At 37.8% G+C, this 26367-nt stretch overlaps 1 protein-coding gene across 1 annotated transcript in view; it reads right to left on the bottom strand.

Moving 5' to 3' along the window:
- LOC137244431 (putative leucine-rich repeat-containing protein DDB_G0290503) overlaps window positions 1–26367 on the bottom strand; it is a 242858-nt gene that overhangs the window by 146936 nt on the left and 69555 nt on the right. The window lies entirely within an intron of this gene.

Raw genomic sequence — 26367 nt, 5'->3', positions numbered from 1 at the left:
AAGAGAAAAATGAAACATCGCAGACAGTTACGAGCACAGACTTGAACATGATTTTGGCTGCAATATCTGCTCAAATATCGACAGTGTCATCTCAACTGGATGAACAGAAAACGTATATGTCATCACAGATAGAATCCCAAGAGACACGAATAACATCGAAGATTGAAGCAAAGAAACGCGTATATCAGAAATGACGACACAGTTACATCCAAGATGGAAACTCAGCTGGAATCGCAGGAGAACCGTATAACAGCAAGGATTGAAGCACGTATTTCCTCGAAGTTGGAGGCGCAAGATACAAAAATTTTACAGTTTGAAAAAAAAAAATCGAAGCCGAGGTGGATGCTTTAAGAGGACGTATCGAGAAGTTGCAACTAAATCGCCCAGCAGTTTCAACGAGTAATCCAAAGGTAAAAACACCATCCTTTGACGGTTCTGTTCCTTTCCAGGTCTTTAAGCTACAATTTGAGAAGACCGCAACAGTGAGCGACTGGAATGCTGAAGATAAAGTTGCTGCACTCTTCGTAGCATGGAAAGGACCAGCTGCCGAAATCTTACAGACTATTCCAGAGGGCGAACGGAACTGTTATGACGCATTGATGAGCGCTCTACAGAGACGATACGGAACTGGGCATACGAGACAGATATACCAAATGGAGTTACTGAACCGCTTCCAGAGGCCTGGTGAAACATTGCAAGAGTTTGCGTCGGATGTTGAAAGGCTGGCACATTTAGCGAATGCGGACGCACCCGTGGAATACACTGAAATGGTAAAGATTCAGAGCTTTATAAATGGCATACGGGACGTCGAAACAAACCGAGCTACATACGCAGGATTCAGGAAACAGCGTCGCTTCTGTGTAAGCGCTTCCAGTAAAGCTGGAGGAGATAAGCAAGAGCGAGTCAGATGTAAATATCGAAAACTTGCCCCAGCTATGGAATGTCCTGTGATATCTGTGTCGCAAATTGGTAGAAACTCGAGCAGTCTTGCCTTCAGAGGGAATGCCGATGGCAAAGAACGTGTACTGACTGTAGATACGGGCGCATCTCATTCCTTAATCCGATCTGATTTGGTCAATAGGAGAGTAAAGCCATTACCTGGAGCAAGGTTGCGTACGGTCACTGGCGAGTATAACCAAGTCCAAGGAGAAGTGGTATGTGAGGTATTAATTGGAAAGGTCATGGTTCCACACAAATTCATTGTGGCGGAGATTGTTGATGAAGTCATATTGGGAGTGGACTTCTTAGTTGACCATGACATCAGGATCGATATATGGAGAAGGATTATGCGTTATAAGAACCAGGATATACCACTTAACTTTAGTTTGGAGAAAGGGTTCAGAAGTAGTCGGGTACTGGTGGAGAAGAATCGACAAAGAACACGAAAGTCAAAGGTAAAGGTTGATGGATCGAATGGGCCAAATAAAGCGAAATCAAAAGTACCTGCGAGAGAAACACTGTCATTGACAAATCCTAATGGACGCACAAAAAACGAAGGAACGAATTTCCCAGAAAGAATGCGAGGGTAGTTTCAACCGGGCGCACTACTGTTGTCAAACGTGGGAACGATACTGATTATGTGAAGCTAATCCGTCAATCGCAAGCTCTACGAAGGAGTTCTTCATTGGTCAAACAACAGAGTGCGAGGGAACGATCCAGGATAATGAGTAGCAAGATGAAACGCACGTACGATGAGAACAATGATTCGGATGGTTTCTTGGAGGGAGATTTGGTACGGTTATACAACCCTCACCGGCGGAAAAGTGTTCCATCCAAAATTCGGTGCAGTTGGGAAGGCCCGTACAAAGTTGCGAAGAAGATCAGTGATACAATCTACCGCATACAAACCATTGGGAAGCCACGAAATAGAAGGGTGGTTCATATGGAGATGCTAGCAGCGTTTAGATCGAAATATTTGTCTGATAGGGACGATGATACTTAGGTGGAGGGCAGTGTTACGAATATTAGCAACACTAAGGGGTACTGCCATCTCTAAGCCGATGCTAAGCAGTGACTGCATGCATATCAATAATTCAATCATTATGTCTACACATATGTACGTACACGCAGCGGAGAAGCAACGCACAAACACATGCAGATATCTTATCTGAGATATGAAATTATAATTGTGGAAGTGTCGCTCACAAATGCACGCGCATATGAGAGCTATACACGTACATCTGTAGTTATAATTATAGCAGATAACCGACTAGTAGATTCTAGAACAGAACCGCCTAGAAATATCAACGAGGAAACCAAACACTATAAAAGGCAGCAACAGTAGAGGCGCGAGAATCAGTTGGATTTAAGACGCTATCTAGCGAGCAATAGTAATATTATTTTGAAAATCAGTTTCGTTTATGCAAGCTATCAGTTGCGAATTATAAGTGTTAGTCTAATAAAGACCTATTATTGCATTTTTCAATATTGGAGTTATTTATTCAACAGTTTAGTGATTCGAACTTAGCAGAAGGTTGCAAATAAGAGGATTTACAGTAAATTCGTTACATTATTTTGACACTTTTATAAGCCTTCCTATATATGTATGCATATACTTGAACCTCTATAAATAAATTTGAAGTAGGTATGCTACTTCTAAATATTTATATAAGTTCTTGTTAACTTTTTTGCGGGTTCGTTCGTGTGCCCCCTCCCAAAATAAATTCTGGATCCGCCCCTGTGCTTGCACGCACATGAAAATAAATTAAGGGAGTGGCAAGAGCACTTAATATAAAACAAATTTAGTACCATGCTTAAATTTAGTTTTCAATTCAAGAATTCCTTCATCAGAGGCAAGCTCCATCAAATTTATTTGGGGTGCACGTGCATTTGCAACAACTTTTTTTAAGCTCAACACTGAAAGAAATGGTGCTAGTAAAAACAACAAAAAACTAGTTTTTCAGTTATCAATACAAAACAAAAAAACCCTTTTTTGAATTTAATGCGCATAACACTGCAAACAATTATGCGATACCGGGACACCTATTTATCGGGTACAATTTTGCAACTTCTCCTCCAAGCGAAATGCAAAATTGCGCCCTCTTGTTGCAAAAGTTTTGTTTGAACGAACAGGATTTTTCCAAAGTTAGTAACATTTTTTTCAAGTTTTTACGAATTTTCACTCACGTGAACGTATCTAATAAGATAATAAAAAAAACACTCTTTTTTTAACGTTGATGTTTCCGACAACATAAAAGTGTGAGTTGTTTTGGAATCGTTAAAGTGTTACGAAAATTGAACTTGCCGAATTACATTTAAAGTTACTCCAGTGGTGAGTTACCTTCCTGCGATTTGATTCTTTACTTTTCTATAACTTACAAGTTCTCTATTTAAAATGTTAGGTCAAACATTTATACAAGTTTTGTTCGAAACAATCAAGTGTGGCAACTACATGCGAGAGAAGAAATTGAGAATGAGCTGAGCTGTAACTGAAAGAAATGAGAAACAGTTTTGTGACTACTATTTTCATTTCTATTTGCAAAGCGAAGTTCAAAACTATAAATTAAATAAATTATAAAATATAAAATTTGGTGAAAGTGTGTTTAATAAAACAAAATAATAAAGTGTATAATGTTTAATGTGTGCCAGCATATTTGATGTGCGCCCAATTGAAGTTTGGTTAGTAAGTGCCACCGTGGTGTGATGGTAGCGTGCTCCGCCTACCACACCGAATGGCCTGGGTTCACACCCCGGGCAACGCAACATCAAAATTTTAGAAATAAGGTTTTTCAATTAGAAGAACATTTTTCTAAGCGGAGTCGCCCCTCAGCAGTGTTTGGCAAGCACTCCGAGTGTATTTCTGCCATGAAAAGCTCTCAGTGAAAACTCATCTGCCCCGCAGATGCCGTTCTGAGTCGGCATAAAACAAGTAGGTCCCGTCCCGCCAATTTGTAGGAAAAATTAAAATGGAGCACGACGCCGATTGGAAGAGAAGCTCGGCCTTAGATCTCTTCGGAGGTTATTGCGCCTTACATTTTTTTTTTTTTGGTTTTGTTGCAACAACTTTTTTTGTTCATTTTGTTCCCAATTACGAATCAACGATTTGTGCGCAGTTGATTCAACATCTTGTTGCGATGGATAAAAATTTACAGAAATTTCGGTTGAATTGACCCGTATTTCGGTTGATTTTACTAGTATTTTTCTTTCAGTGAAATAGTGACAAAAATATATCACGAAACGTGTTTGATAACCGACCGAGTACTAGCCACCAAAATAAGATTTTTCGATTAGTCGATTGTTTCATCAACAATTAACGAAAATTGGTTTGCTTCAAGCTCCAGCACTTTTCTAAATTATCTGCTAGGGGAAATGACATTGTTTGCTACATTTTATTGACAGATTTTGGAAAGAAATCCATTGAGGTAAATTGAAAACTATATAAGGGTTAATGAAGGTGTGGAAAATTTTGTGGGCTGTGTTGTGCATTTTTACCTCAGTGAAAAAGAAACAAAAGTACTAAAATCTTGTTACAGCCAAAAAAGGACCAAAATTAAAAAAAAAAAATCCAAATGGACCAAAGTGGCAACCGTGATGGCACAAGTGATGAGAACGATTGGTATAATCAACATGTCATACATTATGTACATATTCCATATTAGGGCGATCTTCAACGAATCAAAAATATTTTCAGGTCTTACCCCATTCCTCCTTAAACGGTAATACCAGGAGCAAAATATCACATATAAATTTTGGTCCCGGTTGTTATTATTTTTCTATGGAGACGCAAACTATTAAAATTAGTTTTTCTTTTGTATCTAAAATCCACAATATATAATAGTATAGTAGAGTATTGGAAAGGGTTACAAAATGTCATGCAGGGGTCCAAGTTCAGTAGCGCTATTCACTAACTTTTTTTGTAAAATTTTACAGCGGTAACTTAGCCTAGTAATAGTTTTAACAATCCTGCTATTCACCAACTTTGTCAACACCAAAACTGGACAAAATAAACCCAGATGTTATCGTTGTCGATTTTGACAATTGGCCATGGTCTTTGTTGGTGTGGTTAAGCTGTCGAGAAAGTTTGTAAAATTTGTTCAATGACTTGAATGAGGTTTATTTTGACTTTTTTGAGGTTTAATTTGGGATTTTAAAGAAAATAAGTCAATCGTGTTACAGATTACAACATTGATATATAATACGAATATTGCAATCTGAAGTTTAACCACTGCACACCCCTTAACTCTTTCCAACAAAATTCATAGGAAGTTTCGTCTACTTTAGTATTATCTATATATTTAGGGTATTGGATACAACCTTAACCATCCGCACCCGGACCAAAAGTTAAATGTAATTTTTTTGACCTTGGTATTACCGTTAGAAACGGGAAAAACTGGAAATATTTTTTTTATTTGATTTGATAAGAGCCACCCTAATGCATATATATATTTATATATGGTCTTTGTTGGTGTGGTTAAGCTGTCGAGAAAGTTTGTAAAATTTGTTCAATGACTTGAATGAGGTTTATTTTGACTTTTTTGAGGTTTAATTTGGGATTTTAAAGAAAATAAGTCAATCGTGTTACAGATTACAACATTGATATATAATACGAATATTGCAATCTGAAGTTTAACCACTGCACACCCCTTAACTCTTTCCAACAAAATTCATTGGAAGTTTCGTCTACTTTAGTATTATCTATATATTTAGGGTATTGGATACAACCTTAACCATCCGCACCCGGACCAAAAGTTAAATGTAATTTTTTTGACCTTGGTATTACCGTTAGAAACGGGAAAAACTGGAAATATTTTTTTTATTTGATTTGATAAGAGCCACCCTAATGCATATATATATTTATATATACATATATTTGTGATCTTAAAAGAATATACATATATGCATAGAAAGAAACGTAAACAGAAATGTTTCAACTCGCTCACAAAATTTATGAATGGATCTGGAGGATTTATTTATAAATACAAGTATGTGTCTAAAACCATCCACAGAGGCCGCCACATCATAGCGACAATACTGTTTGCCTCACATGAGGAAGATCTAAAATCGAACCGTGTTGGATGGAAATGTCGCAACTTAAATAAAAACCTCCATTTTTGTTGACATTCCTTCCTTGCATGACCTGACAAACGTCGGCGGAAAACTGTATAACGCTCTAATTTATAGGAACTGTAAAAGAACAAGTCGAATTGCAAGACAAAATCAATCTAGAAATCAACCGAATTAAATCTACGCCATATTATCATGATTATTGTTATGTACATAAAATATAAAAATTACATCAGAATACTCATGTTATATTATTGAAAAATCATGTTTTGCTAAGTAAGCTTACTAGTCCAGAATATCTGAACTACTTTAAATTTACACTCAAGGTTAAGGGCTAAGAGAGGTTTTGGTTTCAAAGATTTTAAAAATACATAACAAAACTATTGGAAAAATACTCAAATATTCGTAAGAACATTTTCTATCCCAGAAGGAAGTGTCTGGTCAGAATACCCATCATAAGCCTACAGTCTCCTCTTTTCAGTGATAAGAATAGGTTTGTTAGTCTAAGGTTGTAAGACCTGCACTTGATCTTCAATACTTTTCAGCCCGCGATTGCTTTCCTGGTGGTTGCAACTCTTGCCTTCTTTTAATCTCGCCCAATCTGATCGGGACGTCTACGGCACAGGCTTCTAGGGACGTGCCCTCTTTCGCTAGCTCATCCGCTTTCCATGTTCATCTATTCCTAATATAGATGTTACGGCTACTACTCCTTCCATTACTTTGGCACCATCGGCGTAAACGTGCATCGCCTTGTCTGTTATTTAAGCGCCCTTGACTCTAGGCCGCATGAAGCGTAGGAGCTAGGTAGTTGTTGTTATCGTTGTTGTATCAGTGCTTCGCCCCATCCAATAAGTGTGACCGATCACAAATTGTCATCAAACGGGAGTCCAAGGAAACTTGCTGTTTCAACAGGGGTGGACCATAATGAGAGGGGTGTTAGAGGTGTTTGTTCCACATTACAATTCAAGAGATGGTTGGTGTCATGTGGGGACACATTACAAGCAGGGCATGCATTTTATATGTCGGGTTGATTCTGGATAGGTAAGTTTTTAACCTGTTACAGTATCCAGATCGAAGTTGGGCTAGAGTGACTCGTGTTCCCCTGGGGAGTATGCGTTCCTCTTCCGCAAATTTTGGGTACTGTTCTTTGAGTACTGGATTCACCGGGTAATTCCTGGCAATAAGGACCGACGCCTGTTTGTGGAGTTCACTGAGGACCTGCTTGTGTTTTTTGGCTTCATACGGCTGAGTTATCAGGTGCCGTATTTCCTCATAATGCTTACGGAGATGAATCCTTAAGCCCCTGGGCGGTGTTGGCTCATCAATCAGATGTCTGTTGGGATTTCCAGGTTTCTGGGTATTCAACAGAAACTGTTTGGTTGGCATTTCATTTCTCTCCCCAATGGGGAGTATTCTCGCCTCATTATGTAGATGGTGTTCTGGGGACATAAGAAGACAACCCGTGTCGGTTCTGAGGGCAGTATTTTGGCGGGCCTGTAGCTTCTTTCAGTGAGTAGTCTTTAGGCTTGGCGACCATATCGAGGACGCTTAGAATGCAATCGGCTGGCCAATTGCTTTGTAAGTGGTAATGAGCGTTTCTATATATTTTCCCCAAGTACTGTCAGCAAGAGATTTGAGGATTTTATTACGACTCTGGATTTCAGTAAAATTGCGGCTGCATACTCACCAAAATGTAGATCCTGATCGAACGTCACACCCAAGATTTTGGGGTATAAGACAGTCGGTAGCGTAGTGCCATTGACGTGGATGTTCAAAATGGTCGACATTTGGGACGTCCATGTTGTAAATAAGGTCGCTTTTGCAGGCAGACTCATGGAAATGTCTGTATCACGTCAAATTTAAAAAAAAATAGATGTTTATCAAATCTCAGATTTTCCTGATTTTTTTTCACTTTTTTCGGCATAACTTGAAGGGACTCCAAATTTTTAAACTACTAAAGCGTTCCGAAAAAAAAAATTGTTTTTCGACCCATCCTACTCCATATATTTGTAGTTTATCAATAGTAACTTTCTAACACTAAACTGCTTATGACTTTTACAACACTCACAACTGGTATGACATGTGAAAAATTGAATTGCACAATCAATATTGTATGATTTAAATTCGATTAATTTATTTTTTGATACAACACACTCTGTGCCCTTTGTGTGTTTGATCCGATCAGCTGACAGTTGCGCTACTAGGAAACGTATACTTTGACAATTGTTTTAAGTTCTGTTGTGCGAAAACGTATTTCTATATATTTCATCTGAGAAAAAATGCAGTGCCCGACTCGAAATAACTTTTGTTAAGTTTGTGGCTTATTCGGACCAAGTAAAAATTTTAAAAATATTACGAAAACAGTGGTTAATTCGTTTCAGAAAATATTCAAGACTGCTTATGTTCCATACTTGTCGTATACTCCGCAAGTCGTGTGCGACTATTGCTATAGAAATTTATGCAAGTTTACTGATGGAAGGTCAACAATAAAGTACGATGTACCAACAATTTGGCTACCACGTACGGAGCACTGCAATGAATTGTGCTACTTTTGCTTAACTTTTACTCAAACTAAAGGGTACCAATACTTTCGCCGCAACAAAATTCGCTACGCTAATGTAGAATCGGTTATTCCAGCAGTTCTGTACTCACCAGAAGAACGTATAGCGGCTTCAATGGAGATTTTTAATGATGTTCCCGAATTAAGCGATGGAGAACCAAGAGTGGTACCAACAATGCTATCAACATTTCTTGCATCGATTGCGAGATGCGAGAATTCAGAAGAAGAATAAAAGGCCTAAGTTTCCTTAAAAGCATTGAACTTTTTAATGTAACAATTTTTAATTTTAATATAACAAAATTAAAAAAAAAATCGGTTTTTAATGAGCTGAAACCGTTACAAAAAACCGATCACCATAAAAAAAAAAAATCAGTAAAATCTGAGAATTGATAAAAATCTAATTTTGAAAAAATTTGACGTGATAAATGGAAATGTCTCCCCGAGTCTGCCTGCAAAAATTCAGCTCCATTGGATCACGGAAAAAGGGTTAAAAATCGGCTCAAAGTCTTTCACTCAGGCGGACAGACGGACAATACGAGCTTCATACTTTATGCATAAAAAAAAATTCTGACGTGTACATGAAAATTCGCCGATACACGTGTATTTTTATTTTTTTATATTTGGTTCATAGGACAGAACTAAATCTCGTTTTTCTAACGCAGTGTTAGCATGGCTTTCGAAAACTACATAGCAACTACCACCTCGCTAAACGCAATTAACACGCAGTATAAATTGCGGATTGAATTAAAAACCTCACCACAGAACAGTACTCGTTGTGCTAGACCTTTCAAAAGCTATTGATACGGTCAACTAAGGCACGTTACTGCAAGACTTGGAAGGGTCCTCCCTTCCTCCAAGTCTCAAATGGTGGACCGCAAATTATCTGTCTGGTCTGCAAGCATCGGTGAAATTCAGGAACATAACACCAAAAACCAGAAGAATTGAACAAGGGGTAACACAGGGTTGTAACCCTGCTTTTTTTTAACTTCTACATATCGAAGCTACCTTCACCGCCGAAGGAATCACTATATTTTCCTACGCCGATGACTGCACAATAAGGGCCACTGGTCCAGGCCCACACATCGATGAACTTTATAATAAAATAAACAGCTATCTCTCTGATCTCTCCAGTTTTCTCGCCTTGCGAAACCTGACATTGTCATGGACCAAATCATCGGCGACCTTATTTACAACATGGACACGGCAAATGTCGACCATATTGGACATCACCCAACGGTTTAGGGGGTTAGAATATACCCGCGGCAGGTATACCTGTCGTAAGAGGCGACTAAAATACCAGATTCAAGGGGTTGTGTAGCGCAACCTTTTCAGGTTGCCAGCGCAATATATAGCTTCTCCAAACCCAATTGTCAACCTTACCTATCCGTGGCGAATTCTGTTTCATTAATAGCCGAGGCTCTGGCGACCCCGAACTCCTCATGGATCTAGGGGGTGGGAGGGCGGGCTGGCCTAGAAGGTCGCATGTGGTCATAACAAACCGTTCCCGAGAAGGTCGGGCTTGGTACCGGAACGTACCGGATCTGCATCGAGCAAAAGACCATCAACTCGATAACACTCCCCAAGGCCTTCGGGGAGTGTCCTTATCGCTACAACAACAACAACAACAACCATATTAGACATCCACGTCGATGGCATTACGCTACCGGCTACCCCAAAATAATGTGTTCGATCAGGATCTACATTTTGGCGAGCATGTACCGAAAACCCAGAACTCAAATACTCAAATCTCTTGCCGGCAGTACTTGGAGTAAAGACAAAGAAACGCTCATTACCACTTACTTAGCAATTGGCCGATTGCATGCTAAGCGTCCCCGATATGGTCGTCAAGCCTAAAGGTTACTCACTGAAAGAAAATACAGGACTGCCAAAACACTGCTCTCAGAACCGCTACGGGGTGTCTTCTTATGTCCCCAGAACACCAACTACACAATGAAGCGAGAGTACTCCCCATTAGGGAGATAAATACAATGCTGAACAAACAGTTTCTGTTGAATAACCAGAAACCTGGACATCCCAACTGATATCCCGCAGGGGCTTAAGAGGTCATCTCCGTAAGCACTACGAGGGAATATGGCAACTGAGAACACAGCCCTACGAAGCACAAAAACAAACACAAACAGGTCCTCAGTGATATCCACAAACAGGCGTCGGACCTCTATGCTAGGAATTGCCCGGCGAATCCAATTCTTAAAGAAAAATACCCAGAACTCGCAGAAGAGTAACGCACTCTCGCAAGGGAAACACGCGTCACTCTAGTTCAACTTCGATCTGGGTACTGTAACAGGTTAAACTCTTAGCTATCCAGAATTAACCCTGACATACAAAATGTATGTCCTGCTTGCAATGTGTCCCCACATGACACCAACCATCTCCTTAATGCAACCAACCATAATGGGAACCAACGCCTCTAACACCCCTCTCACTATGGTCAACCCCTGCTGAAACTACAAGTTTCCTTGGACTCTCGTTAGAGGTTATTGGTGACAATTTCGCATCCCAAGGTAGCTGGTTCTATGTACCGGAGCGACTCGGGATTTTTCCCGACCAAGGGCTGTCACTTGCCACAAAATCCTCCCAGCAGATCCTTGCAGCGGGACTGCGCCATACTCTCCTGCTCCGGGAAGGTATCGAACCCAATCCGGGTCTTTCTCCTGACCCCGGTCCTGAGGAATGGTTTTACTGCGTTTGCCGGAAAAGGATCTTTTTAGAACGGCCACACTCTTTTCAGTGTGTCACATGCAAGGGATGGTTGCATCGGACAGGTTGCTCTGAGATAGATCGCAAAACCCGACGTCCTCGTAACTTTTATAAATTTTTGTGGCTCCTTGCTGTTCACGCCCAAGGGCGTCCCGTAGTCTACGGCTCATCGACCCCCGCCCCCCCCCCCCCCCGACGTTATTTTGAATTTTATAAACGACGTTTTGATCTGGTTGGCTGCGAAAATTTGGTTGTATTAATTTATTAAAAATCCGTCTAATACCGAATGAAAGATGACAGCAAATCATATACATATATTATTTCAAATTGCTGTTTTTATGTACGGGTCCCTTTTGCGCTCTTATTTGGAATTCAAATTTATAAATAAAGTTTTGGTTGTAAAGATGGAGATTCGGGCTATTAGCGAGCTTTGGGTAATTTTAGTCGTACTGCTTTTGTTTAGTTATATTTTATTAAAATAATTTGTTAAAAATAAACGATTGTGAGCACACAAAGAAATCTATTTGTACTATGGCACCATTGTGAATATTTGCACTGCATTACCGGCAGTTGCTCCCATACGCCAGATGGCAGAGAAAGCTGTATTTTAATTGATTGATAGAACAGCTGATTTCTGTTAATATTTGAGAAGAGACTTTTAGATTGGTTCCGCAAGATGCGCACGGGTTCGGCTCGTTATAGTAAAAAAGAAGTGAAATGTGGCAATTTTATGAGCCCATAAATGAAACGCATGCAAAGCCCGTTGATAATTGTAAAAGTCCCCGTTCATATAAATATTTCATGAAGTGTATAAAAGAGATTAAATGACTGAATTTTTTTGTTTTTAATTACACTATGTGAGGCCAAATATACATACATGGGTCTTTAGACTTGGTCTAAGATTGGTTGCCTGTGTAATTCCTAAGTTAATACTTCTAGGCAGTAGCCGTTAGCAGTTTTATAAAATTTGTGTTTTTGATGGAAAAATAAAAGAGTTATAGAAATATATATCACTCGTCTTATTGTAAACAGATATAACTCAAAATTTAAGTTTTTTAGGAGAATGCAATTCTGTTTTGTCATATTATATGGTTGAATTTTCCGGCTAATTTCTAGGGCACTGAAGTGGGTGGCTAATTTTCTGTTAAAAAATATTTTTATAATAGTTTGAATAATTTGCTATATTTTTGCTCTGCATTTTTCATAAAAAATTAATTCATTTTTCTATAAAAACATTATACAGCCAATGACAACTTTCCGAATAAATTCATACGGAGTATTTCTGAAACAACGGTGTAGTATAAAAATAATAGTAAATAAATCATGTTTTTATGGTGTTACATATACAGATTTATTTCGGGTTGAATCATCTTACATTTAAAAATCAAAGCATTTTCAATTAGCAAAATTTATAAAACAAAGATGCATAGGCATCTATTTCGGCTGGTTTCATCTCATTGAGTGTAATACGAGACTGAACATAATGTCGTTAAAAAACTTTACTGCAAGATCTGGAAGGGTCTACCCTTCGCCCAAGTCTTAAAAGGTGGACCGCAAATTATCTGTCTAGTCGGCACGCATCGGTGCAATTCAGGAAAGCAACATCCAAACCAAGAAGAATTACACAAGGGTGCCACAGGGTGGTGTCCTATCCCCACTTCTACATATCAAAGCTACCTTCGCCACTAGAAGGAGTCACTATCGTTTCCTACGCCGATGACTTCACGATAATGGCCACAGGCCCAGGCCTACAGATCGATGAGCTCTGCAACAAAATAAACAACTACCTCCCTGATCTTTCCAGTTTTTTCACCTCGCGAAACCTGACATTATCACCGACTAAATCATCGGCGACCTTATTTCAACATGGACGTCCCAAATGTCGACCATTTTGAACCTCCACGTCAATGGTACTACGCTACCGACTGTCTTACACCGCAAAATCTTGGGTGCGACGTTTGATCAGGATCTAAATTTTGGTGAGCATGCAGCCGCAATTGTACCGAAAATCCAGAGCCGTAATAAAATACTCAAATCTCGCTGGCAGTACTTGGGGTAAAGATAAAGAAACGCTCATTACCACTTACAAAGCAATTGGCAAGATGATTGCATGCTACGCGTCCGCGATATGGTCACCAAGCCCAAAGACTACTCACTGGAAGAAGTTGCAGGCCTGCCAAAATATCGCCCTCAGAACCGCCACGGGTTTTCTTTTTATGTCGCGAGAACACCATATACATAATGAGGCGAGAATACTCCCCATTATGGAGAGAAATGAAATGCTAACCAAACAGTTTCTGTTGAATACCCAGAAACCTGGGCATCCCAACAGACATCTGATTGATGAGCCTACACCGCGCGTCACTCTTGCTCAACTTCGATCTGGATACTATAACAGGTTAAACTGTTACCTATCCAGAATCCACCCCGACACACAAAACATATGTCCTGCTTGTAATGTGTTCCCAAATGACACCAACCATCTCTTTAACTGTATTGTGGAACCAACGCCCCTAACCCCTCTCATTATGGTCCACCCCTGTTGAAGCAGCAAGTTTCCTTGGACCCCCGTTAGAGGCCATTGATGACAATTTGTGATCGATCGCACCTATTGGATGGGGCGGAGCACTGCTACAACATCAACAACAATTTGTGACCGGTCGCGCCTATTGGATGGGGCGAAGCACTGCTACAACAACATGTCCTAAAACGCCTTTCAATGCAGCCGCAGACTTGTGCATATTCAGTTTCGCAATGAAAAATTTTAAAGACTTATACAAAATGAATTTCACTCATAATTATTATATTGGGACTTTTAAATATAAATTGCATGATAATTATTATGTTACTTTAAAAAGTCGGACAAAAATAATTATTTATGATTCATACAATTTTACGTCACTCATAGTTATTATACAATTTTTTTTGTTCATATTGCAAAGTAATAATTTGTTTCGACTTTTACAAATATTTATTCCCAGCAAACATTCGGAGTCCAAAAAGAGTCAGAAAAGACACCTAAATAGGAGCATTTGCCCTCATTATGAGCTCATGTAAGAGCCCGAAATAAAAGTATTTCCCTTCTTGCGATGGTCGTTCGATATGAGCCTAATTTCATATATTTCAGTATATTCATAAATATACTGTAACGAATCTACTGTAACTCCGCTTATTTTCAACTTGCTTCTTACGTTCGTATCGCTAAATTGTCGAATAAATAAATCAAATATTTAATAATGCAAAACGGTCTTTATTAGCCTACTTTGAATAACAATTATACTTCACAACTGTTATCGTGTTTAAATCAAACTCAAGTCAAACTACTCCGCTTTTGCCGCTTTTATACTCTTTTCTGCATCGTTGGAATATTTCAGATGTTTCTCCTTGTAGAATGTTCTACTTGTTTACCCTAGTAATTGAGCTACATATATGTATACCTATTTGTAGTTTATAGACTCTGGCATAGGCATAATATGCGTGTATATATGTGAGTAATACTCTGACTGTTGACTAACTATGTACATCTGTGTGTGAGTTATCTCTTCGTTGCCTTGTATGCATGTGGGTAAACGACGGTTAATATGTTTATGTGTATTTCCCCGCTGCGTGTATGTAAATGTTGCTTATCGTAATGTGTACATAATGATTTATTTATTTACGCAAATACTGCTTAGAATCACACTAGCGATGTGATGTGAGTATCACTTAGTGATTCTAATATTCGTGACACTGCCCTCCACCTAAGTCGGATCGTCCCGATCAGACAAATCTCCTGATCTAAACGCTGCTGGCCTCTCCAAATGAACCACTTTCATTTTGGTTCGTGGTTTGCCGTTGTATGCGGTAAACTACATCGTTGATTCGCTTTAAAATTTTGTATGGGCCTTCCCAATTACACTGTATTTTCGGGGAAAAACCTTTCTTCCGTTGTGGGTTATATAACAGCACCAAATCGCCTTCCTGAAAACCTTCCGAATTAATTGCTTTATCGTATCTGGCTTTCATTTTGTCACTCATAATCTTTGTTCGTTGTCTTACAAGATCGTGTATTTCTCTCATCTCTTCTTCCAAGACACCAGTGGATTTCTTGGCATTTCTCTCCGCACCGGCATTAATCCCAAACTCCAATCGGCTGGCAGTCGAAGGTCATTGCCAAAAATTACTTTTGCGGGGGTTTGGCCCGTTGTCTCATGCACTGCCGATCGGTAAGCCATCAAAAATAATTGTATATGCGTATACCACTCTTTATGGTACTTGTCGACTACTTTCCTTAAGTGCTCCTCCAAGGTTCTATTGAATCTTTCCACCATACCATCGGACTGAGGATGCAATGCAGTTGTCCGTGTTTGTCGAATGCCCAGTATTTTACACATTTCTTGGAACACAGCTGATTCAAAATTCCTGAGTTGGTCAGAATGTAATTCCAATTATTTACAACAAAGACTACAATTGTTTCCGCTTCTTGATTTGGGATTGGGTATACCTCTGGCCATTTGCTAAAATAATCCATAACCACCAATACGTATTTGTTTCAGCTGCTGCTAGTAGGAAATGGACCCGCGACATCTAAAGCAATCCTTTCAAACGGTGCACCTGAGTTATATTGCTTCATATTGCTTTGCATATCGATCTTGATGCCTTGGTCGATTAAGAAGTCCACTCCGATTATGATTTCATCAACAATCTCCGCCACTATAAAATTGTATACTACCGTGACGTTCCCAATTGCGACTTCACATACTACTTATCCTAGGACTGTGGTGTCTTCTCCAGTGGCTGTACGCAATATTGCTCCATGCAATGGTCTTATCTTCTTGTTGACTAAATCCGCTCGAATAATGGAATGAGATGCACCCGTATCTACAGTCAGTAAACGTTCCTTTCCATCCACATGTCCTCCTACAGTAAGATTTTTTGACCTTCTTCCGATTTGCGAGATAGAGATTATGGGGCATTCAATTGGGGGAGCCAGCTGTCGCCCCTTGCGGCTGACTCGCTTTAGTTTAACGATTGAGTGGACTTGGAGATTTGCTCATCTCCTTCAGCTCTGCGTTTACGGCCACCCACATTGTTGGAACATGCTCCTGGAGCTGCTCACAGTTAATAATTACATCAGCCTCTTGACATCTTCCCAATATAGCTCCTTTGGTAAGTTTGATTGGTGAATTGAACTCATTGAGTACTCTTATCGGAATACGTCCAATCCTTTCAAACGGTGCACCTGAGTTATATTGCTTCATCTTGCTTTGCATATCGATCTTAATGCCTTGGTCGATTAAGAAATCCACTCCGATTATGATTTCATCAACAATCTCCGCCACTATAAAATTGTATACTACCGTGACGTTCCCAATTGCGACTTCACATACTACTTATCCTAGGACTGTGGTGTCTTCTCCAGTGGCTGTACGCAATCTTGCTCCATGCAATGGTCTTATCTTCTTGTTGACTAAATCCGCTCGAATAATGGAATGAGATGCACCCGTATCTACAGTCAGTAAACGTTCCTTTCCATCCACATGTCCTCCTACAGTAAGATTGTTTGACCTTCTTCCGATTTGCGAGATAGAGATTATGGGGCATTCAATTGGGGGAGCCAGCTGTCGCCCCTTGCGGCTGACTCGCTTTAGTTTAACGATTGAGTGGACTTGGAGATTTGCTCATCTCCTTCAGCTCTGCGTTTACGGCCACCCACATTGTTGGAACGTGCTCCTGGAGCTGCTCACAGTTAATAATTACATCAGCCTCTTGACATCTTCCCAATATAGCTCCTTTGGTAAGTTTGATTGGTGAATTGAACTCATTGAGTACTCTTATCGGAATACGTCCAATCCTTTCAAACGGTGCACCTGAGTTATATTGCTTCATCTTGCTTTGCATATCGATCTTGATGCCTTGGTCGATTAAGAAATCCACTCCGATTATGATTTCATCAACAATCTCCGCCACTATAAAATTGTATACTACCGTGACGTTCCCAATTGCAACTTCACATACTACTTCTCCTAGGACTGCGGTGTCTTCTCCAGTGGCTGTACGCAATCTTGCTCCATGCAATGGTCTTATCTTCTTGTTGACTAAATCCTAAAACGTTCCTTTCCATCCACATGTCCTCCTACAGTAAGATTGTTTGACCTTCTTCCGATTTGCGAGATAGAGATTATGGGGCATTCAATTGGGGGAGCCAGCTGTCGCCCCTTGCGGCTGACTCGCTTTAGTTTAACGATTGAGTGGACTTGGAGATTTGCTCATCTCCTTCAGCTCTGCGTTTACGGCCACCCACATTGTTGGAACGTGCTCCTGGAGCTGCTCACAGTTAATAATTACATCAGCCTCTTGACATCTTCCCAATCTAGCTCCTTTGGTAAGTTTGATTGGTGAATTGAACTCATTGAGTACTCTTATCGGAATACGTCCATCTTGTTTTGTCATAGCCAGGGTTTTCCCTACAAGAACATTCGGTGTTGATTTGTTTGCTGCTTCGACAACCCACAATCTCCATCAACCTTTGCCCAGATGACTGCTTCTGATTTTGGTGGTATTTGCTGATTCTCTTCCACCATCACTCGTTTACTGCTGTAGCCTCTCTCGTAGCCGAAATTAAGTGGCACATCCATGTTCTTGTTGTCCTCTGGAATTTATTCAACAATTCCTCTTCTGACACCAATTGTAACGAATCTACTGTAACTCCGCTTATTTTCAACTTGCTTCTTACGTTCGTATCGCTAAATTGTCGAATAAATAAATCAAATATTTAATAATGCAAAACGGTCTTTATTAGACTACTTTGAATAACAATTATACTTCACAACTGTTATCGTGTTTAAATCAAACTCAAGTCAGACTATTCCGCTTTTGCCGCTTTTATACTCTTTTCTGCATCGTTGGGATATTCCAGATGTTTCTCCTTGTAGAATGTTCTACTTGTTTACCCTAGTAATTGAGCTACATATATGTATACCTATTTGTAGTTTATAGACTCTGGCATAGGCATATGCGTGTATATATGTGAGTAATACTCTGACTGTTGACTAACTATGTACATCTGTGTGTGAGTTATCTCTTCGTTGCCTTGTATGCATGTGGGTAAACGACGGTTAATGTGTTTATGTGTATTTCCCCGCTGTGTGTATGTAAATGTTGCTTGTCGTAATGTGTACATAATGATTTATTTATTTACGCACATACTGCTTAGAATCACCATAGGATGTGATGTGAGTATCACTTAGTGATTCTAATATTCGTGACAATACATTTTTTTACAGAAGACATATGAATTAAATCTAGTTAAACTCCTTTTCACGATTCGTAAACGACTTAAAACGCTAAACTATAGAAGACATATTACTCTATACTAGTATCGCCTGTGGTCGAAATTCTACCAACTTGTATTTTTTTCAACTCACTCTATGCATCCAGTGCATTAATGCGTTAATAGTTGAGCAGTGAGTGGAAAAATAGCAGCCTCACTCAGTAGTAGTGGCAGTAGAGCTCAAAATAATTTCACTATAATTTAAAAGTTGGTGGTGAAAATACTTTTAGCTTCATCTTTGTGCACAAACATTTTTGTTCGATTTTTAATAATCGGGGATTGCCCATATTGCTTTTTTTTTTTTAAATGTATGAAAACATTTATTTGAAGCAATTTTTTTAATTTTATAATTTATTTAATAATTTGGGAAAAATTTTAAACAACGTGACATCAGGACGGACAAGGCGACAGCTGTTTCGATTATACCTTGTAAATCTCTTCAAAGCCTTTTCTCCCGGGAGTGGGAGTCGAACTCGCACCCCTACGATAGTTGAAATGGTTGTAAACGCATTCAGCTACGTCATGCCTGTTGTGAAGTCTTTCCCAATTGCCTTCTTTTTGCATATTTTAATCTTTTACACATTGCATACTTCGTATGCAATTATGTGTTAAAGCTATGCTTGGTACGGCGGTTTTCAAAGAAACTTTGGTTTTGTTGCTGTTTTCGTTCTATTTATAGAACTACAACGAATTAACCAATTTTGTCTGTTTGTATGATTTTTAATAATCGGGGATTGCCCATATTGCTTTTTTTTTTTTTTTTAAATGTATGAAAACATTTATTTGAAGCAATTTTTTTAATTTTATAATTTATTTAATAATTTGGGAAAAATTTAAACAACGTGACATCAGGACGTACAAGGCGACAGCTGTTTCGATTATACCTTGTAAATCTCTTCAAAGCCTTTTCTCCCGGGAGTGGGAGTCGAACTCGCACCCCTACGATAGTTGAAATGGTTGTGAACGCATTCAGCTACGTCATGCCTGTTGTGAAGTCTTTCCCAATTGCCTTCTTTTTGCATATTTTAATCTTTTACACATTGCATACTTCGTATGCAATTATGTGTTAAAGCTATGCTTGGTACGGCGGTTTTCAAAGAAACTTTGGTTTTGTTGCTGTTTTCGTTCTATTTATAGAACTACAACGAATTAACCAATTTTGTCTGTTTGTATGATTTTTAATAATCGGGGATTGCCCATATTGCTTTTTTTTTTTTTTATAAATGTATGAAAACATTTATTTGAAGCAATTTTTTTAATTTTATAATTTATTTAATAATTTGGGAAAAATTTAAACAACGTGACATCAGGACGGACAAGGCGACAGCTGTTTCGATTATACCTTGTAAATCTCTTCAAAGCCTTTTCTCCCGGGAGTGGGAGTCGAACTCGCACCCCTACGATAGTTGAAATGGTTGTAAACGCATTCAGCTACGTCATGCCTGTTGTGAAGTCTTTCCCAATTGCCTTCTTTTTGCATATTTTAATCTTTTACACATTGCATACTTCGTATGCAATTATGTGTTAAAGCTATGCTTGGTACGGCGGTTTTCAAAGAAACTTTGGTTTTGTTGCTGTTTTCGTTCTATTTATAGAACTACAACGAATTAACCAATTTTGTCTGTTTGTATGATTTTTAATAATCGGGGATTGCCCATATTGCTTTTTTTTTTTTTTTAAATGTATGAAAACATTTATTTGAAGCAATTTTTTTTTAATTTTATAATTTATTTAATAATTTGGGAAAAATTTAAACAACGTGACATCAGGACGGACAAGGCGACAGCTGTTTCGATTATACCTTGTAAATCTCTTCAAAGCCTTTTCTCCCGGGAGTGGGAGTCGAACTCGCACCCCTACGATAGTTGAAATGGTTGTAAACGCATTCAGCTACGTCATGCCTGTTGTGAAGTCTTTCCCAATTGCCTTCTTTTTGCATATTTTAATCTTTTACACATTGCATACTTCGTATGCAATTATGTGTTAAAGCTATGCTTGGTACGGCGGTTTTCAAAGAAACTTTGGTTTTGTTGCTGTTTTCGTTCTATTTATAGAACTACAACGAATTAACCAATTTCGTCTGTTTGTATGATTTTTAATAATCGGGGATTGCCCATATTGCTTTTTTTTTTTTTTTTAAATGTATGAAAACATTTATTTGAAGCAATTTTTTTAATTTTATAATTTATTTAATAATTTGGGAAAAATTTAAACAACGTGACATCAGGACGGACAAGGCGACAGCTGTTTCGATTATACCTTGTAAATCTCTTCAAAGCCTTTTCTCCCGGGAGTGGGAGTCGAACTCGCACCCCTACGATAGTTGAAATGGTTGTAAACGCATTCAGCTACGTCATGCCTGTTGTGAAGTCTTTCCCAATTGCCTTCTTTTTGCATATTTTAATCTTTTACACATTGCATACTTCGTATGCAATTATGTGTTAAAGCTATGCTTGGTACGGCGGTTTTCAAAGAAACTTTGGTTTTGTTGCTGTTTTCGTTCTATTTATAGAACTACAACGAATTAACCAATTTTGTCTGTTTGTATGATTTTTAATAATCGGGGATTGCCCATATTGCTTTTTTTTTTTTTAAATGTATGAAAACATTTATTTGAAGCAATTTTTTTAATTTTATAATTTATTTAATAATTTGGGAAAAATTTAAACAACGTGACATCAGGACGGACAAGGCGACAGCTGTTTCGATTATACCTTGTAAATCTCTTCAAAGCCTTTTCTCCCGGGAGTGGGAGTCGAACTCGCACCCCTACGATAGTTGAAATGGTTGTAAACGCATTCAGCTACGTCATGCCTGTTGTGAAGTCTTTCCCAATTGCCTTCTTTTTGCATATTTTAATCTTTTACACATTGCATACTTCGTATGCAATTATGTGTTAAAGCTATGCTTGGTACGGCGGTTTTCAAAGAAACTTTGGTTTTGTTGCTGTTTTCGTTCTATTTATAGAACTACAACGAATTAACCAATTTTGTCTGTTTGTATGATTTTTAATAATCGGGGATTGCCCATATTGCTTTTTTTTTTTAAATGTATGAAAACATTTATTTGAAGCAATTTTTTTAATTTTATAATTTATTTAATAATTTGGGAAAAATTTAAACAACGTGACATCAGGACGGACAAGGCGACAGCTGTTTCGATTATACCTTGTAAATCTCTTCAAAGCCTTTTCTCCCGGGAGTGGGAGTCGAACTCGCACCCCTACGATAGTTGAAATGGTTGTAAACGCATTCAGCTACGTCATGCCTGTTGTGAACTCTTTCCCAATTGCCTTCTTTTTGCATATTTTAATCTTTTACACATTGCATACTTCGTATGCAATTATGTGTTAAAGCTATGCTTGGTACGGCGGTTTTCAAAGAAACTTTGGTTTTGTTGCTGTTTTCGTTCTATTTATAGAACTACAACGAATTAACCAATTTTGTCTGTTTGTATGATTTTTAATAATCGGGGATTGCCCATATTGCTTTTTTTTTTTTTTTTTTTTAAATGTATGAAAACATTTATTTGAAGCAATTTTTTTAATTTTATAATTTATTTAATAATTTGGGAAAAATTTAAACAACGTGACATCAGGACGGACAAGGCGACAGCTGTTTCGATTATACCTTGTAAATCTCTTCAAAGCCTTTTCTCCCGGGAGTGGGAGTCGAACTCGCACCCCTACGATAGTTGAAATGGTTGTAAACGCATTCAGCTACGTCATGCCTGTTGTGAAGTCTTTCCCAATTGCCTTCTTTTTGCATATTTTAATCTTTTACACATTGCATACTTCGTATGCAATTATGTGTTAAAGCTATGCTTGGTACGGCGGTTTTCAAAGAAACTTTGGTTTTGTTGCTGTTTTCGTTCTATTTATAGAACTACAACGAATTAACCAATTTTGTCTGTTTGTATGATTTTTAATAATCGGGGATTGCCCATATTGCTTTTTTTTTTTAAATGTATGAAAACATTTATTTGAAGCAATTTTTTTAATTTTATAATTTATTTAATAATTTGGGAAAAATTTAAACAACGTGACATCAGGACGGACAAGGCGACAGCTGTTTCGATTATACCTTGTAAATCTCTTCAAAGCCTTTTCTCCCGGGAGTGGGAGTCGAACTCGCACCCCTACGATAGTTGAAATGGTTGTAAACGCATTCAGCTACGTCATGCCTGTTGTGAAGTCTTTCCCAATTGCCTTCTTTTTGCATATTTTAATCTTTTACACATTGCATACTTCGTATGCAATTATGTGTTAAAGCTATGCTTGGTACGGCGGTTTTCAAAGAAACTTTGGTTTTGTTGCTGTTTTCGTTCTATTTATAGAACTACAACGAATTAACCAATTTTGTCTGTTTGTATGATTTTTAATAATCGGGGATTGCCCATATTGCTTTTTTTTTTTTAAATGTATGAAAACATTTATTTGAAGCAATTTTTTTAATTTTATAATTTATTTAATAATTTGGGAAAAATTTTTTGTTCTTTATTTTGACTAAAAAACAGAAATCTTTCAATATTTTGCACTATTTTATGTTTGGAACAATTTCTATCCTACCACCCAAGTGAATGATAATGAACCAAAATGCTTCAGTAAAATTTTATGTAGTGATGAAAAGAGGCAGCACACTAAGATAAAAAAATTACATGCACATTAATTTTTAAAATATTATAATGGACCCAAATCCTTAAACTACTCATAAAGATTAGGAGATATATATCACCACCATAGTTAGACTAATAATAAATATTGTATATTGTATATATGTTACCCATATGGAAGCTCTGAAATCCAGCGAAGAATCACTTGCCAATAAATGCTACTTTGGACTAGGTAGGCAATTGAAAGGTAAAGTCCTCTCTCGGCAAACGAAAATCATGACCTACAAATCCCTTATCGTACCCGTTCTGCTATATGGTGCAGAAGCATGAACCATGACAACAGCAGATGAAGCGGCTCTGGGAGTGTTCGAGAGAAAAGTTCTTCGAAAGATTTATGGACCTGTACGCGTTGGCGATGGTGAGTACCGAAAAAGATTTAACGATGAGCTGTACGAGCTATATGCAGACATCAACATAGTCCAGCGAATTAAAACGCAGCGGCTGCGCTGGCTAGGCCATGTTATGCGAATGAAAGATGACGCTCCAACCAAGAAAGTGTTTCTATCGGAACCCGCCTATGGAAGCAGAGGTAGAGGGCGGCCCCTCCGTTGGAAGGACCAGGTGGAAAACGATTTAAAATCCCTTGGTGACCAATTGGCGCCGGTTGGCAGAGAGAAGGAGCGACTGCCCCGCCTTGTTGTACGGCCATAACCGTTTAAACGTTAAGGGCCAATTAAATAAGAAGAAGAATATGGAAGCAAAGCATGCCATATAAAAGAAACAGGCAAACGATAGAAAGTTAAATAAAAACAAGTAAGGACGGGAATGTCTTCAGCTGTGCCGAAGACTTCATACCTTTCATGAATGGGGCTGAACAATAATCTTATCCCGTTCGTAATCTCCAAATGATCGGATGTACAAGATAAGAAATATATAGTGAACAGATGTACATACCTAAACGATTTTTAAGATAAATATAAAATAAAAAATGGCAAAAAACCCCTTACCTGAACGATCGGTTGTATGGGATATACATTATATATAGCTCCGATCGAAATGATTTTTACAGGAAATCTTCTATGATATATTAGAATATATATCACCAAGTTTCACGTTTTTATATTGGAAACTAAGGGAGAAATGACCAAAAACCTTTCTATCTGGACGATCGATTGTATGGGATATATATTGTAACGAATTTACTGCAAATCCTCTTATTTGCCCTTTTGCTAAGTTCGTCTCACTAAACTGTTGAATAAATAACTCCAATATTGAATAATGGAAAAATGGCCTTTATTAAAGTACTTCACAATAACACTTATACTTTGCAACTAGCTGGCTTAATAACCAAACTGACTGATGAAACTGATCTATTGCTCGACAGATAGCGTGCTTAACTGAAAACTGCCCATAGCGCCTCTACCGCTAATGCTTTTATACTCTCTGATTTCCTCGTGGCATCTTCTAGGCGCTTCCAGAATTTTAATTAGTTAGTTATAAATTTCTCAGCTACAACTACAGATGTATAATTTTTATAGCTTCTCTCATACCCCATGCGCTTGTATGTGTGAGCGACACTTCCACAATCACAATTGCATACCTTTAAGAGCATTCCAGATAAGATATCTGCATGTGCTTGTGCGTTGCTCTCAGCTGCGTGTAGGCACAATGATTGGTTCGTTTATGTAGATACATATAGATTGATATATGGATGTGCATGCAAGGCGCTGCTTAGCATCGGCTTAGAGATGGCAGCACCCCTTAGTTTTGCTAATATTCGTAACAATATTATATATAGCTCCGGTCGAAATGATTTTTTCATGAAATCTTCTATGATATATTAGAATAAATATCACCAAGTTAAACGTTTTTATATTGGAAATTAAGGGAGAAATTGCCAAAAATCTTTCTATCTGAACGATCGGTTGTATGGGAGATATATGATATAGTGGTCCGATCCTATCGGATCCGACAAATGTCTAATATAATACAAAAATACACCCTTGTGCCAAATTTCATTGAGATATCTGAAAATTTGAGGGACTAGTTTGCGTTCAAACAGACAGACGGACATGGCTATATCAACTCAGTTCGTCGCTCTGATCAATCTATATCTTCTATATTTCTCAACGTTACAAACATCGGACCAAAGTTAATATCATGTTCATGAAAGATATAAATACGATAAAACGAAATAAAATAAGTTGATTTAAAAGAATGTTAGATAAAATAAATTGGAAGGAAGTAAAATAAAATAATATAAAATAAATAAAACACTAAAAAATATAAGAAATTTGAATAAAATACTAAATAATATTAAAAAATTAAATGTAATCAAATAAATTGAAAATGACGTTAGAAAAATATATTTTATAAAATATAAACTACTTCGAATATTTCGGTACATTGCGTTTTTTTTTTTGGCACAAAAAATTTTGTCAAATGGCAACCGTGAGCGTTTATATGTTTTAAATCGATAAAATTACGCTATATGACGGTTGCCGTTTTGACCTAAAACCATGGTTCAATTATATGGTTGGCTCATCCCATCAGCTGATTTTATTTATTTCATTGCATGGTCGATGGGATTGTCAAAAGGAGATGGCAAACTCAAAATGAAACCAACACGTTGGCAACATTTTCTTAAACATACCAAAACTGCTAAGTTTTATATTTCCATTTCATACCATTCGCATCAACACCAATACACAGATTTTGACAATTTGAACAGACATGTTTTGTTATTGTACAGATGAGCCAACCATATAGTTGAACCATGCCTAAAAACTAAAACATTTTTGAAATATTCTTTTTCGTGAAATTTTCCCATTCAGTCCGTTCCATTTAAATAATAATAAAATAAGGTGAAATAAAAGAATATAATATAATATAAAATAAGATATAATAAAATAGAGTAGCATAAATACGTAAATTTAGTCAGTTTCGTCAAAAGTTAACTCGTTATTTGGGATTTCGTGTTTTTTTTAGAAGCAACTAAAATAAAGAAAAAATAATCTGGAAAAAAAGACACCTATGTATTTACGTGTAAGTGAAATTTGCCCAAAAAATGGGCCGGTCAAAAATTAATTCTATTTAAGGTTTTTTTGTGCGCTAAAAATTATTTTGGAAACATTTTTTAGGATTTTGGTACAGACCACTATAG

Source organism: Eurosta solidaginis, chromosome 3 (assembly GCF_040869045.1).
Source record: "Eurosta solidaginis isolate ZX-2024a chromosome 3, ASM4086904v1, whole genome shotgun sequence".
In the NCBI taxonomy this organism is placed as follows: Eukaryota; Metazoa; Arthropoda; class Insecta; order Diptera; family Tephritidae; genus Eurosta; species Eurosta solidaginis.
This window is presented reverse-complemented; position numbering and strand designations above follow the sequence as displayed.